General features: G+C 32.8%; 1 protein-coding gene across 2 annotated transcripts in view; it reads left to right on the top strand.

Annotated features, from left to right (window-relative positions):
• Positions 1-17,103, top strand: part of MGAT4C (MGAT4 family member C) — a 717,101-nt gene that overhangs the window by 106,898 nt on the left and 593,100 nt on the right. The gene's annotated exons all lie outside the window — the stretch shown is intronic.

Genomic DNA, 17,103 nt, shown 5'->3' with positions numbered 1-17,103 from the left:
GCACATGCTTTTTAAATCCTTTAAAAATACTCAGTATACAACTTGTGTTTGAGCTTGCCAGTGTTCCTTTTGTTACTGTGTATTCTCAAAATTTCCAATGTCTACTGTGACTAACTCAAGAACTACTTCCTTCCAGATTCTTTATTTGATTTAATTAATTGGATATTACCTAAATAGATTGTATTATTACCATAAATGGGTAAAAGTAAATTTGATCTTGTGAAAATGTGTCGTGTGTTTTTAAGTTCCACAAAGTACATTCATTTTCATAGAAATTCAATATAATTTCTAAACCCAAAATTTATCTTATGGTAATAAGGCTATAAGAAAGAAAAAATAGGGGATCCTTGGGTGGCTCAGCAGTTTAGCGCCTGCCTTCAGCCCAGGGCATGATCCTGTAGTCCCGAGATCGAGTCCCACATCGGGCTCCCTGTGTGGAGCCTGCTTCTCCCTCTGCCTGTGTCTCTGCCTCTCTCTGTGTCTCTCATGAATAAATAAATAAAATCTTAAAAAAAAAAGAAAGAAAAATAAAGGAGGTTTTTTGTTTTGTTTTGTTTTTCTGGTTAAAATATATATGGTTCTGGGATTTCTAATCATATTTAAAGGATGTTTTCAAACTGAAAAAAAAAAGAAAGGATCTGTGTTTGAATCTGATTGTGGGTCAAGAACACATGCTTGTACCTTTCTACAAGAAAAAATTTAATATTAATTCTGCTTATAATTTGAAAAGGTGGGGTGAAAAGACAGGAAGGTACCTAAAGTAAGAGCCTGTTCGGTGTGAGTGAGAGTATGCAAAACATGAAAAATATTCACTACAGTGATATGGTTGGTTGTGATAGAATGTGTGTTTATTCTGTTATTCCTTAAAAGCATTTAAGTTTTAGAAGTAATAAATCTTGTGCCATGCTTTTTCATACAGGCCTGGAGTCTTATTTATCTGGATTCAAAACTCCTTTCCATTTGTGTGACTTTGGGCAAGAAAATTAATTTCACTATTACCAAGTTTACTCATGCAAATGTTGGGTAATAAAATCTGTCTCATAGCATGATTGTTAGAATTAAAAGAATTAGCTTAAGTGCCCAGTAAAAGTATTAGGTCCCTAATACCTGGATTTCTAGTCTTTCTCTCTCTGTTATATATTATTCCAGCAGCGTTTATTAATGTAATAATGAGCACATAGAGTTTTCTATCACTATTTTCTGCTCTGTAAGCTTATCGATACAACTTATAGAAGAATTTGGAAATTAGTTGTAGTAGAACTATGTTTTACTGTCCATCATACAAAAACTCATGTCTAATAGTTTTCAGGCTTCCTATTTTGTGTTATGGTAGGAGCTATAGACCTATCCTTTGTGATATAAACCAAAAGGGCCATTTCTACTGTTTTAGCCTGACACAGCCGGAGATCGGACCCATAACTTAAGTTGAGAATGATGTTCTCTCCCAACAGAATGACGCTTGTTCTTCAAGAACACAAAGAAGTTATTCAATGACAGAATATTCATAACTTTTTCAGTTTCCTTTAAAACATAAAATGAAGTAATCCAAGCAGAACACGTTTAACAGATCCTTAAACACAATTATAAATCAATAAAATAGAGCTCCTTGTCTTTGTTACTTGATGTTATTATTATGGAAGTTCATATTAACTGTTAAAGTCTTATTTCCTTTAAAGTTGTTTGACCAAACTGTTTTCTATAACACTCGCTTCCAGAGATTTCTTGGCATTGTTTTTGTTTTGTTTTGTTTTCTAAGTCTGCCATAAATTTTGAGAACTCTTGACATCCTTGCAATACTTAAATCCTTTGTCTTAAAGTTAGATTTAGATTCTGTTGCTTACAAACTAAGAACAATAACTGATAAATATACCAAAGAAATTTGCCTTTGAAATTGTAGTAATAGAGTGCCTTGGTTTGCTTAATTAATCATTAATTGAATTGCATGGATTTTGTACTTTAAACAGTTAATCTGTCTATGACCAAAATGGATAGAAGTCATTGTAGAATATAATAGCAGAGTTTGCCTTCTATTTAAAAGACTGAAACAACAGATGCTTATATGTCCTGTTAATAATTTCATTTTTTAATTGAAATATAATTAACATACAGCATTATATTAGCTTCAAGTATACAACATAATTCAACAATTCTACATATTATTCATTGTTCACCATGAGAAGTGTAGTCACCGTGTGTCACCAAACAATGTTATTACAATCTTATTGCCAATATTCCCTGTGTAGTACTTTTGAGCTCCATGACTTACTTAATTTGGAACAGGAAGTTTGCATCTCTTAATCCTCCTTCTCTATCCACCCAACCCATTTCCCCTCTGGCAACTAGTTTTCTGTTGCTAAAAGTCTACTTATTTGCTGATAGACAAATCTATCTATTAGGTTGCTTCTATATCTTGGCTATGGTAAATAAGGATGCAATTAACATAAGGATGCATATATCTTTTCAAATTGGTGTTTTTGTTTTCTTTAATTAAATATCCAAAAGTGGAATTATTGGATCATATGGTATTTCTATTTTTAATTTTTTGAAATACTCATTCCCACAGTGGCTGCACCAATTTGCATTCCCACCAGCAGTGTACCACGGTTCCTTCTTTTACAAGTGCTTGCCAACACTTATTATTTCTTGTCTTTTTGACTCTAGCGATCTTGGCCAGTATAAGGTGCTATCTCATTGCAGTTTTGATTTGCATTTCCCTGATATTTAGTAATGATCATTTATGTGTGGTGTTGGCCATCTATATAATTTTGTTTCTGGGATTTATTTATTTATTTATTTATTTATTTATTTATTTATTATTTATTTAGCTATCTATTTATAGGTCTGTTATTGTCTTCTGCCCATTTTTAAGTGGATTATTTGTTTGTTTTGGTATTTGGTTTATAAGTCCTTTTTGTATAATGAATACTAACCGCTTATCAGATATATCATTTAAAATATCTTCTCCCACTCAGTAGGTAGCCTTTCTGTTTTGATGATGATTTTCTTTGCTGAACAACAACAACAACAACAACAACAACAACAAAACTATATATATATATATATATAGGCATAGTCCCAGTAGATTATTTTTGCTTTTGTATTGCTTGCCTGAAGAAATAGATCTAGAAAAATGTTTCTGTGGCCAGTGTCAGAGAAATTGCTGCCTGTGCTCTCTTTTAAGACTTTTATGGTTTCAGGTCTCACACTTAAGCCTTTAATCCATTTTGAGTTTATTTTTGTGTGTGGTGAAAGAAATTGCTCTGGTTTTGTTCTTTTGAATATAGTTGTACAATTTTCCCAATACTATCTGTTAAAGAGAATGTCTTTTTCCCATTATGTATTCTTGCCTCCTTTGTTGTAGATTAATTGACCCTGTAGGCATGGGTTTATTTCTAGACTCTGTTTTCTGTCCTATTGATCTATGTGTCTATTTTTGTGCCAGTACCATACTGTTTTGATTACTACATTTTTGTAGTAGATCTTGAAATCTGGGTTTGGAGTATTTTAGCTTTTTTTTTTTTTTTTTTTTTTTAAGATTACTTTGGCTATTTGGGGTCTTCTTCTGTGGTTCCATACATATTTTAATATTATTTATCATAGTTCTGTGAAAAATGTTGATAGGGGTTACATTAAATGTGTAGATTGTTGTGGATAGTATGGACATTTCCTCAATATTTGGTCTGCCAATGTATAAGCATGCAATATCTTTCCATTTATTTTCATTGTTTTCAGTTTCTTTCATCAATGTTTTATGGTTTTCAGAGTACAGGTCTTTCACCTCCTTGGCTAAATTTATTCATAGATATTTTATTCTTTTTTGGTGAAATTGTAAGTACAATTATTTTCTCAATTTCTCTTTCTGCTACTTCATTATTAGTGTGTAGAACTGCAACAGACTTTTGCATATTAGTTTTGTATCCTTAAACTTTACTGGTTTCATTTATTAGTTCCAGTAATTTTTTGGTGGAGTCTTTAGGGTTCTCTGTACATAGTATTATGTCACCAGCAAATAGTGACAGTTTTACTTTACTAGTTTGGATGCCTTTTATTTCTTGTCTGACTGCTGCAGCTACGACTTCTAGTACTATGTTGAAGAAGAGTAATGAGAGTGGATATCTTTATCTTGTTTCAGGTTTTAAAGGAAAAGCTCTGTTTTTCCCCATTAAGGATGATATTAGCTGTGGGTTTTTCATAATAGACCTTTATTATTTTGAAAAATATGTCCTCTAAATCTACTTAGTTGAGAGTTTGTATCATGAATAGATGTCATACTTTGTTAAAAGTTTTTTCTGCATCTATTGAGATGATTATATGGTTTTTATCCTTTCTCTTATCAATGTGATATATCACATCATTTGATTTGTGGCTATTGAACTACCCTTGAATCCCTGGACTAAATCATGGTGAATGATTTTTTAACTGTACTATTGGATTCAGTTTGCTAATATTTTGTTGAGGATTTTTGAATCTATGTTCATCAGAGATATTGAATCTATAAGTTTACTTTTTTGTAGTGTCTTTGTCTGGTTTTGGTATTAGGGTAATGCAGTCTCACAGAATGAACTTGGAAGCTTTCCTTCTTCTATTTCTTGGAATAGTTTGAGGAGAACAGGTATTAACTTTTTTTTTTTTTTAATGTTTGTTAGAATTCACTGTGAATCCATCTGGTCCTGGACTTTTTCATTTATTGAAAGTTTTTGAATTATTGATTCAATTTAATTGCTAATAGTCTGTTCAAATTTTCTATTTCCTCTTGATTTAGTTTTGGAAGGTTATATAATTCTAGGAATTTATCCATTTCTTCAAGTTTGCCCAGTTTTTTGGCATTTAATATTTATAGTGTTTTCTGGTAATCCTTTGAATTTCGGTGGTGCTGGTTGTTATTTCTCTTTCATTTCTGATTTTATTTATTTGAGTCTTCTTTTTTCCTTGATGAGTCTAGTTAACAGCTTATCAATTTTGTTGATCCTTTCAAAGAATCAGTTTAATTTGGGGTTTTTTGTTTGTTTGTTTTATTTTATTTCACTTTCCCCCTAATTTTTAAGGATTTTCTCTTTTCTACTGTGTTTGGCTATGTTTTTCTTTTTTCTAGCTCCTTTAGATGTAAGTTTAGGTTGTTTATTTGAGATTTTTCTTCTTCCTCGAGGTAGGCCCATATTGTTATAAGCTTTCTTCTTAGAACTGCTTTTGCTGCATCCCACAGACTGGACTATTGTATTTTCATATTCATTTGCTACTGGGCATTTTTTTATTACCCCTCAATTTTTTAGTTGGTCCATTCATTGCTTAGTAGCATCTTATTTAGCCTACATATATTCAAGTTCTTTCCAGACTTTTTTTTTGTAATTAACTTTTAGTTTCATACCATTGAATTCCAAAAAGATGTATGATATGATGATTTAAAACTTGAATTTCTTGAAATTTATTTTGTAGTCTAATGAGATCTATCCTGGAAAATATTCATATGTATTGAAAGGAATGTCTTCTTCCATTTCTGGATGTAATGTGTGTGTGTGTGTGTGTGTGTGTATATATATATATATATATATATATATATATATATATATATATATATATCTTTGAGGTCCATCTAGTGTAATGTGTTGTTCTAAGCCACTGTTTCCTTGTTGATTTTCTGTCTCGATGATCTATCCATTGAGGTAAGTGGGGTGTTAAAGCCCCTTGCTGTTATTGTATTACCATCAATTTCTCCCTTTAAAGGTCTGTTAATATTGCTTTATATATCTATATGCTTCCATGTTAGTTGCTTAGCTATTTATAATTGCTATATCCTCTTGTTGGATTTTTCCCTTTATCATTATTTTTCCCCTTTTTTGTCTCTTGATACAGTCTTTGCTTTAGCATTTGTCTATATTAGTATTGCTACCCCAATTTTCTTTTTGTTTCCATTTACATGGTAAATGTTTTTTCATCCATTCACTTTTAATCTGCATGTGTCTTTAGATCTAAAATGAGTATCTCTTGACAGCATATAGACAGATCTTGCATTTTTATCACTCAGTCACTCTATGTCTTTTGAGTGGAAGATTTAGTCTGTTTACATTTAAAGTAATTATTCATGGGTATACACTTTTTGCCATTTTGTTCTCTTTGTTTGTTTTTGTTGTATTGAACAATTGTTATTTGTTCTTCTTCTCTGTCCCTTTCTTCTCATGTTCTCACTCTTTATGGCTTGATGGCTTTCTCTATTGCCATGCTTTGATTCTTTTCTCTTTTTTGTGTATATGTATTTAATATAGGTTTTTGATTTGTGGTTACCATTAGGTTCATTATATATAACCTCTTAGCAGTATAGCAGTATATATTAGGTTGATGGTTGCTTAAGTTTAACACATTCTAAAAGCACTAAATTATCACCCCCACACACACATTTTAAATATATGATGTCATATTTTATATCCTTTCATTTTGTGACTCCTTGTTTGATTTTTGTAGATATAATTTTTTGTGTGTGTGTTTGTGTTTTAACCTCCATACTGGCTTTATAAGTGGTTAATCTACTTATAAAGTAGATTATTGTTTGTTTGCATTTACCTATGATTGTTTTTCCTTTGATAATTTTCTTACTTCTACTTATGGCCTTTTCTTTCCATTTGAAGAATCCCCTTTAACGTTTCCTATAAGGCTGGTTTAGTGGTGATAAACTTCTTTAACTTCTATTTGTCTTGAAAACTCTTCATCTCTCCTTCTATTCTGAATGATCATTGTGCTAGGTAGAATATTCTTGGTTGCCAGGATTTTTTGTTTGTTTGTTTGTTTTTGTTTCTTTCTTTTTGTACATTGAATATATTGTGCCACTATCTTCTGACTCACAACGTTTCTGCTAAAACTCAGCTAGTAGCTTATGGAAGCCTTATAGGATTTCCCTTGCTTCTGTTTTCTTTTCGCTTGCTCTTTTAAAATTCTCTCTTTATCACTAATTTTTTTTGCCATTTTAGTTATTATGTGTTTTGACAAGGACTTCATTGGGTTAATTTTGTTGGGGGCTCTCTGTTCTTCCTTGGTCTGGCAGTCCATTTCCTTCCCCAAATTGGAGAACTTCTTAGCTATGATTTCACTTTTTTTTTCACTCCTCTCTCTTATTCTGTGATCCCTATAATGTGAGTGCTGTTATTCTTTATAATGTTACTGACTTCCCTTAACCTATTCTCATTTTTTATTCTTTTTTTTTTCCTTTTTTGCTGTTCAGCTTGGTTGCTTTCCATCACCCTGTCTTTCAGAACACTTATCAGTTTTATGATTTTTTAATCTACTATTGATTCCCTCTAGTGTATTTTTAATTTTAGTTACGATCTCTGACTTTCGTTTTTGGAAGTCTTACTGAGATCCTCCACTTTTTTTTCAAGTCTATTAAGTATCTTCATTGCAATTACTTCAAATTCTTTATCAAACATATTATTTCTTTTCTTTTCATTTAGTTCTTTTGCTCTGATTTTGTCTTATTCTTTTATTTGGAACATATTCCTCTGTTTCCTCATTTTGCCTGACTTTCTCTGTTTTTTTTTTTTCTTCTTCTATGAATTAAGAAGGTCAGCTATGTCTCCCAGACTTCAAAATAGTGGCCTTATGAGGAAGAAGCTCTGCAGCATGATGCCCCCTGGTCATCAAAACCAGGTGCTCCAAGGGTGTTTTCTATGTGGGCTTCATGGAACTACTGTTATGGCTGAGGCATGTTTGCCTTCAGCCTGGTCAGCTGCAGTGGCCTGTTGTGGGAGCAGGGTTTGGTTTGATGTTGTTGAGAGGACTGAGATAACCACGGGCTTGTGGTTGCATGGTTTCAGGAGACAGGCTAGCTTTCTGTACACAGTCTTTGTGTTACAGTTCTGTGCCAACCAAACTGCAAAGCACTCTCCTGTGCTGCCCTTTGAGAGATGTTTTTTGGTAGTGGGGCTGGTAGCCAGATCAGATATCTGTCCTGAGTCCCTGTGTCAGACTACAGTTGCACTGAACTGCAGGGACTGCCAGCTAAAAGGCTCAGTCATATTGGTGGTCATCTCCTTCTCTCCCTAGGGCAAGAGTCACTTTGGAGTGACACCAGTCCCTACCTGGGTTGCTTACAGGGTGTGCCTGGGCAGAAGCCACTTTGGAGGTAAGCCTGGTGAGTGGGAAAGGTCAGAGCAGGTCCACCGAGAGCATGTGGGCAAGGCACTTAATGCTAGCAATTTACATGGAGAGTTTTACTGCTGGCTTCTGCAATTGTCCAGCTATTTAGGCTAGGGAGGGGAGGAGAAATAGTACTTGCCAGCACTTTTGTTCTTTGAGAAGTCTCCTAAAGGTCCCTGTCTCTCCAGAGCACTTTCTGAGTTTAATAAATAACTCTCCTTCACATATACCCCAGGCATTTTTCAAACCTCTGCTTCTATGCTGTGTCTCAGCTGGGTTATTTGTTATGCTGGTTCTTTAAGGGCTGGAACTATTTCCTATTGCCCTCTGACTCCCCAGAGCTAAGCCTGCTGATTTTTAAAGTATGCAGAGTTAAGCCCTGCTGATTTTAAAAACCCTATTGGTCTTCAAAGCCAGACGTTCTGGAGACGCATCTTCCCAGTTCAGGTGTCCCATGCCTGGGCTGCCTATGTCAGGTTTGATCTTCTTGCTTCTCCATGCATGTGGAGTCCTTCCCATTTGTAGTTAATCTCACCTGAAATTCGGTTGTGGACCATGTCTCTTCCCCTCTTAGCCTTTTTGATGTGGTCTCCTCTCTATTATTGACTGTGGAAAGTCTGTTCTGCCAATCTTTGTGTCATTTTCAGAATTAGTTACATACAATCTTTCTGACCTCTCTATTCCCAACTTCTTATTTTATTTAAATTGAAAGACTCCCTATTATATTTTAATAAAGTTAGTTGTGTCATTTGCTAATTATATATTATTGAGGAAGCTTCTTAAAAGCAATAAAGCTTGATTTTCTGACTTGTGAAAAAGGAAAATAATGCTATTTTCTTAATAAGATGTTTCTTGGCAAGGATTACATTGAATATTATATGCAATGAACTAAGAAATATGAGTTTGGGTTTTTTTGTTTTGTTTTTGCTTTGCTTTGTTTTTTTACCAAAATACATCGCAGGATCAGTATTTATAATAACAAGAAAGTCTAGGCTTTATTTTATTTATTGAATCAGCCTAATCTAAGTTTATAGTCATGTGGATTCTAGTTTAAGCAAAGCATCCCAATTCTCACTTCTGTCTCTGTGGATATAGATGTAACTCTCCATAATAACATATTATTTTTCTAGACTTTTGTCACATTTCCTTGACCTTACCTAGAAAAAATAGAATTAGAATGCCATGTCATTTAAATAATGGCCATTTTAAGGCACATTGGCATGTCTGTGAAAAGCTTCATTTTACTTTTCCTAAGGTAACAACATATGTATTTAATATTTTAGTGGCCTAATAAGCAAATAATATTTGTCATAATTTAACTTCCGTATGTTTAGGTTTGCCTGTTGATGCAGTTACAGTTGTTTTCATTGTTTTAATTAGTAGGTTTTGTTTGTTTGTTTTTTGAGGGGCAGAGGGAGAGAACGTGTGCATACAAACATGGGGAGGGGCAGAGGCAGAGAGAGAAGCAGGCTTCCCCCTGAGCAGGAGCCTGGCATGGGGCTGGATCCCAGGACCCCTGGATCATGACTTGAACTAAAGGCAGGCACTTAACTGACTGAGCCACCCAGGTGCCCTTTGTTTTTGCTTTAATTTGAAAGAATTGTAAGAGTGGTTTGGCTATTTATTCATCATTAAAATTTTGATTCTTCTAGGAACAATTTGCTTTTTCCTTGAGGGAATTTTCAATATACTTTAATTATACATACACTATATTTATATGTATATATATGAAGTATATATATATATATATATATATATATATATACACTTATATGGTGCAGTTTTCTAAGTATTAAATTGACTTTATTTAATGACACACTGGTCAACTACTACTTATCTGGTACCCGTATGGGCAGATTTATGCAAATGTACTTTAATTTTACATTTTGTGTTTATTATCTGTTATTTGCTCTCATCAGTATTTCTTTGCAGTTATTAGTACACATTAAAAATGTTTTGATTGTAAATAACAAAACATATACATATAATATATACTATATATATTCTAAAATCAACTATGTGTTAGTTGATATATTAAGAGATTTTAAATCTACACACACACACACATACCAATGACCCAAGTTGATATATAAATTATACCAGTTTATGGTGAAAATACAATCAGAAATAAGGTGAATAAATGGAAAAATACACATTTTTGTTCTCTTTTGAAAACTATGGAAATAATACTCTCTGGTACAATGGAAAAAAATCTAAGTGCTTATATTGCAATAGTATATTGATTTTCTGACTGTAAGATCCATCATAATTGAACAGTAAACTCTCCTATTTAATTTGTGGAAGTGTTGTCAGAAGTATATAATGTAGAATTATATATTAAATAAATTTAAATAAGGCCCTTGGATTTATTTATCTACCTCATTTGAATTAAACTGCCCTTCTGTATGGTAATGAGAAGATACAGAATCCCTACTTAATGATGAAGAATGATTAGAATTTTAACATTTCTTTTGGGATATAAATTAATTCTCTAGTTAGTAAAAATGGAGAAGAATGTGCCTTGTTGCTCTTAACAGAGAATGCTATCTTGCCCATTAACTACGAGCTTACTGCCTCTTTTTCCTTGCATGTTTTTCTAATCAAGGACATACTTTCTCCCCTGAGGCACGTGGGAGTTTAGCAATTACTTGCAGCTCTAACACTAGGCAATTTCTTCTGGGACTGCAATCTGTTAGAGTTCAATTTTCTCAACCACAGACAAAATGATCAGAATGAATTCATTCCTTTAGAATGAAACCAAGTGAATAAACTAAATGTGATTGAAATGAACTTAGGTGGCACTCATACATAAATCAACAGACTACCCCAGCACATAGCCCAACTGTACATACTTATGGCATGCGTTTTTTATCCCAGCAACTTTAAAAATTTTTTTTAGTAGTCCAAAAACATTTTGTTAAAGTCCCAATAAAGTTCAATATGAATGTAATAATTGTAATTATGTATAGGTATTAGCATATCATCCTGCAAAGAGATTCCTTTTTATTACCTGCCCTCTGACAGTATAAGAGAGCTACTGTGAATACACATCTTCAAAGGTTGGTGGTAACAAATGTTTTTTTCTTTGCCAATCTGTTAGGTAAAACAACGACCACAATAATAAAACCCATTTTGGAAAGTTTGCATGTATTTCAGAATGAGTGTGTTTAAATAATTTCCACACATTTATTGGTCATTTATTTATGAATTTTTTGTTAATTTGTTTATACCTAATTCGCATTTTTCTTTTTTTTTAATATTTTATTTATTTATTCATGAGAGACACAGAGAGAGATGCAGAGACACAAGCAGAGGAATAAGCAGGCTCCATGCAGGGAGCAGTCATCACGCGTGATGCAGGACTCAATCCTAGGACTCCAGGCTCATGCCCTGGGCCAAAGGCGGATGCTCAACTGAGCCACCCAGGGATCCCAGATTTACATTTTTCAAGCAGATTTTTTTTCCTTTTTTTCTTTGTGAAAGTTCATTCCCATTTAAAGGATTGAGTCTTTTGCCACATGTGTTGCAGATTTTGTAATTGTCATTGTCATCACGATTATTTAAGTACAGAATCATTCTTTTTGGCTTTTAGTAACATGTTTATATTTAAATGAAATTTATCATGTGGATTTTTTAGGTTTTTATGTTTTTTTTTATGTTAGTGTGGTTTTTGTTTTTATAAAGGAGAAAATCAGCAATGATCATAAGTATTAAAAAATATGGATGAGCAAGTGACACTTTGGATAATGACTTCTCATTTGTGTAGCTCTGTGGAAGATAAATACTCTGATTTTTCTAGGTGTGATTTTGTCTTATGCCATGGGAATAAGGATATCTGATTTATTTTCTCAAGGGTCGCTCCCATTTGCACTGCAGCTATAAAATGAGAAGTTTGGACTAAATAAACTTTAGATTCCATTTTTTTTCCCAACTATCTATGACTTCCTGGCTGTTATATTTTAATATCATTATATAGTTAAAATTGTGGAAACACTCAATATATATGAATGATAAAATGGCAAGATTACGAAGGCAAACTGCATGAAAAGTTCATGAGGCTTCAAACAGGGAGAAAGTTGCAGATAATTTCTAGTTAATACATGTGGGAGATTCTAACCCATATTGCATATCAGTTCATGATCTTTATATTACCAATCACCTATGTAGAGCACATGGAATTTCCCAGAGGGCCGAATGAATTGCCCTCCTGTACAGAGGAATTGCTACATTTATCCCTGTACTATTTTAATTCGGTACAGTAAGAATTTATCAACCAACTCCTGTAAATTCTGAGGAAATTAAATGAGTTATAGTAGAGAGAAACTGTAGTCTCAGGGTTGTCTCCTAACATTTATTTGGTGAATATACCACAGTTTGGAATATAGTCTTCTTTCCTATAGTCTCAAAATCGATTTTTCTCTGTGTAGTGGACACATACAAACCAAACCCATGAGAATGGTGTTAATTAATTTGAACATCACATGGCTGGTGTTATTTTGATTTCAGCAGACCTGTAGGGGAAGATAAATAAAAATTGGAAAGTTGTATGTAGACCACAGCTTTGGACTATCGAAAATGAATTTAGGTTTAATGAATTAACTAAAATATCTTAGTGGTGCCTGGGTGGCTCAGGGAGTTAAGGGCCTGAGTTAAGCTCACATCATAATCTCGGGGTCCTGGGATTCAGCTCCACATCAAGCTGCCAGCTCAGCAGAATGTCTACTTGTCCATCTGCCCCTCTCCCTACTCATATTCTCTCTCTCAAATAAATAAATAGAATCTTTTACAAATAAAATAAAATAAAATAAAATAAAATAAAATAAAATAAAATAAAATAAAATAAAATAATATAATATAATATAATATAATATAATATAATATAATATAAAACTGTTGCATTCCCTTCCTGCAAATGGGATTCTCATATAAATGGCACTGGCATTTGCAGAATATTTTCACTAAATCTTTTGTACCCACTTCTAAAAGAGGATAGACTTGCCACAAGGACCATATTTCTTTTTTTTTTTTAAGATTTTATTTATTTATTCATGTCAGACACACACACAGAGAGGCATAGATACAAGCAAAGAGGGAAGCAGGCTACCTACAGGGAGCCTGATGTGGGACTCGATCTGGGGACTCCAGGATCACGCCCTGAGATGAAGGCAGATACTTAACCACTGAGCCACCCAGACATCCCAGGACCACATTTCATAAGAGCTCTTGCTTGAAGCTTACTTATGAAGGAATAGACTTGAGAGGACTCTTCTGGACTTTACCTGATCGTTCTAATTTATCTTATTGAATTCTGGCTAACTCATACTGCAATTAACAACTTCTTTTTGATGGAAAAGTACTCTTAAGAATTCAAATCCTGCTGGAATCAGAACATTGCAATCACTTCTGGAAGTAACCCTGACTTTGCATGCTTTCATTATTGGTGTACAATTTTGAAAACGGTATCTCATTTGCCTTATCCTCAAGCAGGGGAAAAGATCATCAAGCCATTCAAATACTGGTAATATGCTATTTGTGCAGGTGTTACAAAAGTAAGATGTAGTTCCCATTCTCTAATAACTAATTCTAAGTATTTTGCAACTCTGATGGCCTTACATCAAGACAAGAATAATTTTTGAAAATCCTTTAGAAAAGTTGTGTTAAATAATCTATGACTTTAATGATGGCCTTTCATGTTTTGTCATTTTCAAAATCTAGTTCAAACATATAGGAAATGTCATTTATAAAAAATACAATAGAGGCAGAATAAAAGACTAGCTTGCTAAGAATAATTAAAGTAGAGGTGGTTTCTAAGATCAGGAAAAGGAGGTTGGAAATATCTGATTTGATATTCACTAAGGAAGAGGTGAAAGACGGAACAATACAACAGGCAGATCTTTGGTCAATTTGTTTGGAAATTCAGAAACATTAAATATGGCAGAAGAATTTAGAAGCAACGTGTTAAAAATGTTCTCTCTCTGTGGTTTTGCTCTCCAAAACAGGGGTCATTTCTATTTCTTATTTAATTTTTTATTTGAGTAGAGTTGACACACAATGTTACATTAGTTTCAGGTATATAATATAATGATTTAACTTCTCTATACAGAGCATTTGTTTTTGAAGTCCAAGTTTGAGAATACAAGCCTAAGAAGAAAAGTAATGGATGCCATTATGGACTAAATGTCTCAGACATTACCATTTGTTAGCGAAAGAAAGAAGAAAGAAAGAAAGAAAGAAAGAAAGAAAGAAAGAAAGAAAGAAAGAAAGAAAGAAAGAAAGAAAGAGAAAAAAGAAACAAACTGAAGAGTTTTTAAAACAAAATGGAAAGGGCTTCACCAGGCTTCATGTCAAACACAACATTCCTGGAGGAGACAGGAATACATTAAATTAAATTTAAAAGAAATTAGTAAGAAATAAAGCCTTCACAATAATGTCTTTCAGCCTATATCTTTCCATTTATGTCTTTAATATTTCTCATTAATGATTTCATTTTTTATAGCTGCCCAATGCATTTTTCATTAGACTTATTCTAAGTAGTTGGTATGTTTTTGATAATTTTTATATTATATATATATAGAGATATATTATATATATATTGAATATACCTCATATAATATACGTAGTGTGGTTTTCTTTAGAGTTATACTATCTGCATCATTGACTTCATGTGTTTTCATATTTAAAACTTTCAAACATACTTTCCTTAAATATTGCATCTGTCCCATTTCTTTTCTCTTCTATTTTTTTTTCTTTTTTCATTTCTTCTCTTTTAACTAGACTTTAGTTATGGGTATTTTCTACCTTTCTACTGTGGCCCATATATCTTTCATAGTTCCTTATATATTGTCTACTTCATTAAAAAAATTGTCTCTTCATGCTTCTGTTGGGATCTTTCTTTTTGACTATTCTTTCAATATAATAATTATCACTTCAGTGATGACCAATATCATGGTGAGCCAAACTATTGATATCTTAAATCATTACATTTTCAGTCATTTGTCACTTAATTATATATATACAGAATTAGAATTCTCAATTGAAATTGTTTTGTCTTTTAAGAAAAATATTTAAAGCCTACATTTATAATAACTATCATCTCAACTTGCTATAAATTATGTTTCTATTGTATGCATTTTATCTCCGTTTCATTTTTTAAAAATTTTTTATGTGTTTTGTGTCTTATGCTAGGTAATTTTGTGCTGAATGTCCGAAATAATATATGAAAAGTTGTGGAGATAATTTGAGACTCTAGATAATATTACATTTTGGTTTGTTTTGCTCATAGAAGACAGCTATAATATAGAAAGATCACCTTAATCTAGTCACAAATTAAACTGATTGGTAACTGGGCTTCAGTCCTACTACATGTTGGCTGTTTCAGTTCATTGATATTCCTAGGATATAGTCTTTTGGTGTTCCAAAATAAAGCTTACTAGGGTGTCTTTTTCTTGGCTCTATCTCATTGATAATTTTTATGCTTTCAGTATAGTGATGTCAAGAAGTTCTGTTCATGTGTCTCAGCATATTATCCACTGCTTTGGAAACCACATCTCAAAGAGAAAATCAGTTTGAATTCTGGGCTTACTTCCCTTTGTTTTTCTCCATTCTCTGATCTTGACCCTGATAATCCTTACTGCCACAGTTGTTCCACTATGCCTTAAACTATATATTGTTTTATCAACTCTTCTAGTTGCTCTCAGCAAGAGGATTGTTCCAAAACATGCTAGCCCTTTATTGCCAGTGTAGGGGCAGAAAACAGATTAAGAAGAGAATAACATTTCATAATATGGGTGCCCCATAAAAATATGGTATTCAAGAAATAACCAGTGTTCATACTTTGGACAAGGAAACAGAGTTTGTGAAGAAGTGACAAGACAATGGGGCTTAAGGCACTAAATTGGTAAAGATGTAACAAGGTTTATATAGCCTTCTCAACCCTAACTTTCCTATTTCTGGTGATAAGGATATCTTCTACCCTGCTCTTACAGGGAGGGTACCTTCCACATGAAAGATTTTTTTCCTGCTTTCAGGGAGAAAAGGAGAGTCAGAGTGTCATTCTTGGACTGCTTCTTAAGTTACTTTAATTCAAAATATTGATATGCCAACCTGGCACATTTTGATGTGGCATATTCTGTGCCCTTTCTCCAGTAAGAAGAACTAATAATACCTATAATATGGACTGCATCTAGAGTGTAATAGAAGATAAAGTATCAAGGAGACCTAAGTTTAGGGCTCTAAGGAAGAAATTTTGTCATTTATTATATCAGTAAAAATATTGAATAAAGATCAGGTTTGATCAAGAGTTGATGAAAATTAAAGTTTATTGTCAAATATTAAATTTGAAATACAATATATGTATACATGTCTAGAATTTATTAAAATAATGGGTTGAAATTCATTTCAGATATCATATATACATTTCAGAATCATTACTATAAATGGTAATATAAATAGATGAGATTAAAAACTGTTAGTCTTTAACAGACAAGTCAAGTGATTTAAAGATTGCCTCCTAAGAATTCCAATGTTTAGAAGTTGGGATCAAAATCATGAACAAGCAAAGAAAATGAAAAGCAGTTTCCAGAGAAGTGAAGGGATGAATAGATGTGTGGAATTAATGTGGACATATCATGTAACGATCTATTTTAAGTTATAAAGTACATTGATTGAGAAATGTTGTTGATTTGATAATGTGTTAATCATCGAAGACCTCATAAAAATATTTCCAGGTAAAGAATGAGTAGGATATCATGATTAAAGTATTTTAAAGCAAGAAAGGAGAAAAAAAACAAACAAAAAAGAAAACAAAAAACAAAAAAGGAGAAACATGTGCTCCAAGAAAGGAGCATATGCAGACAATTTATTTTAGCAATTTTCTATAATAGATCTGGGGATCCATTATAGTATCTCTAGGGAGTAGCTGGAACTCTTTATAGAGTTTTCTTTAATTCAGCTGGGATATTTTTAAAAATAATTCCGCTC

Source organism: Canis lupus, chromosome 15, assembly GCF_003254725.2.
Source record: "Canis lupus dingo isolate Sandy chromosome 15, ASM325472v2, whole genome shotgun sequence".
NCBI lineage: Eukaryota > Metazoa > Chordata > Mammalia > Carnivora > Canidae > Canis > Canis lupus.
The sequence above is the reverse complement of the archived record's forward strand: the minus strand, read 5'-3'. Positions and strand labels throughout refer to the sequence as shown.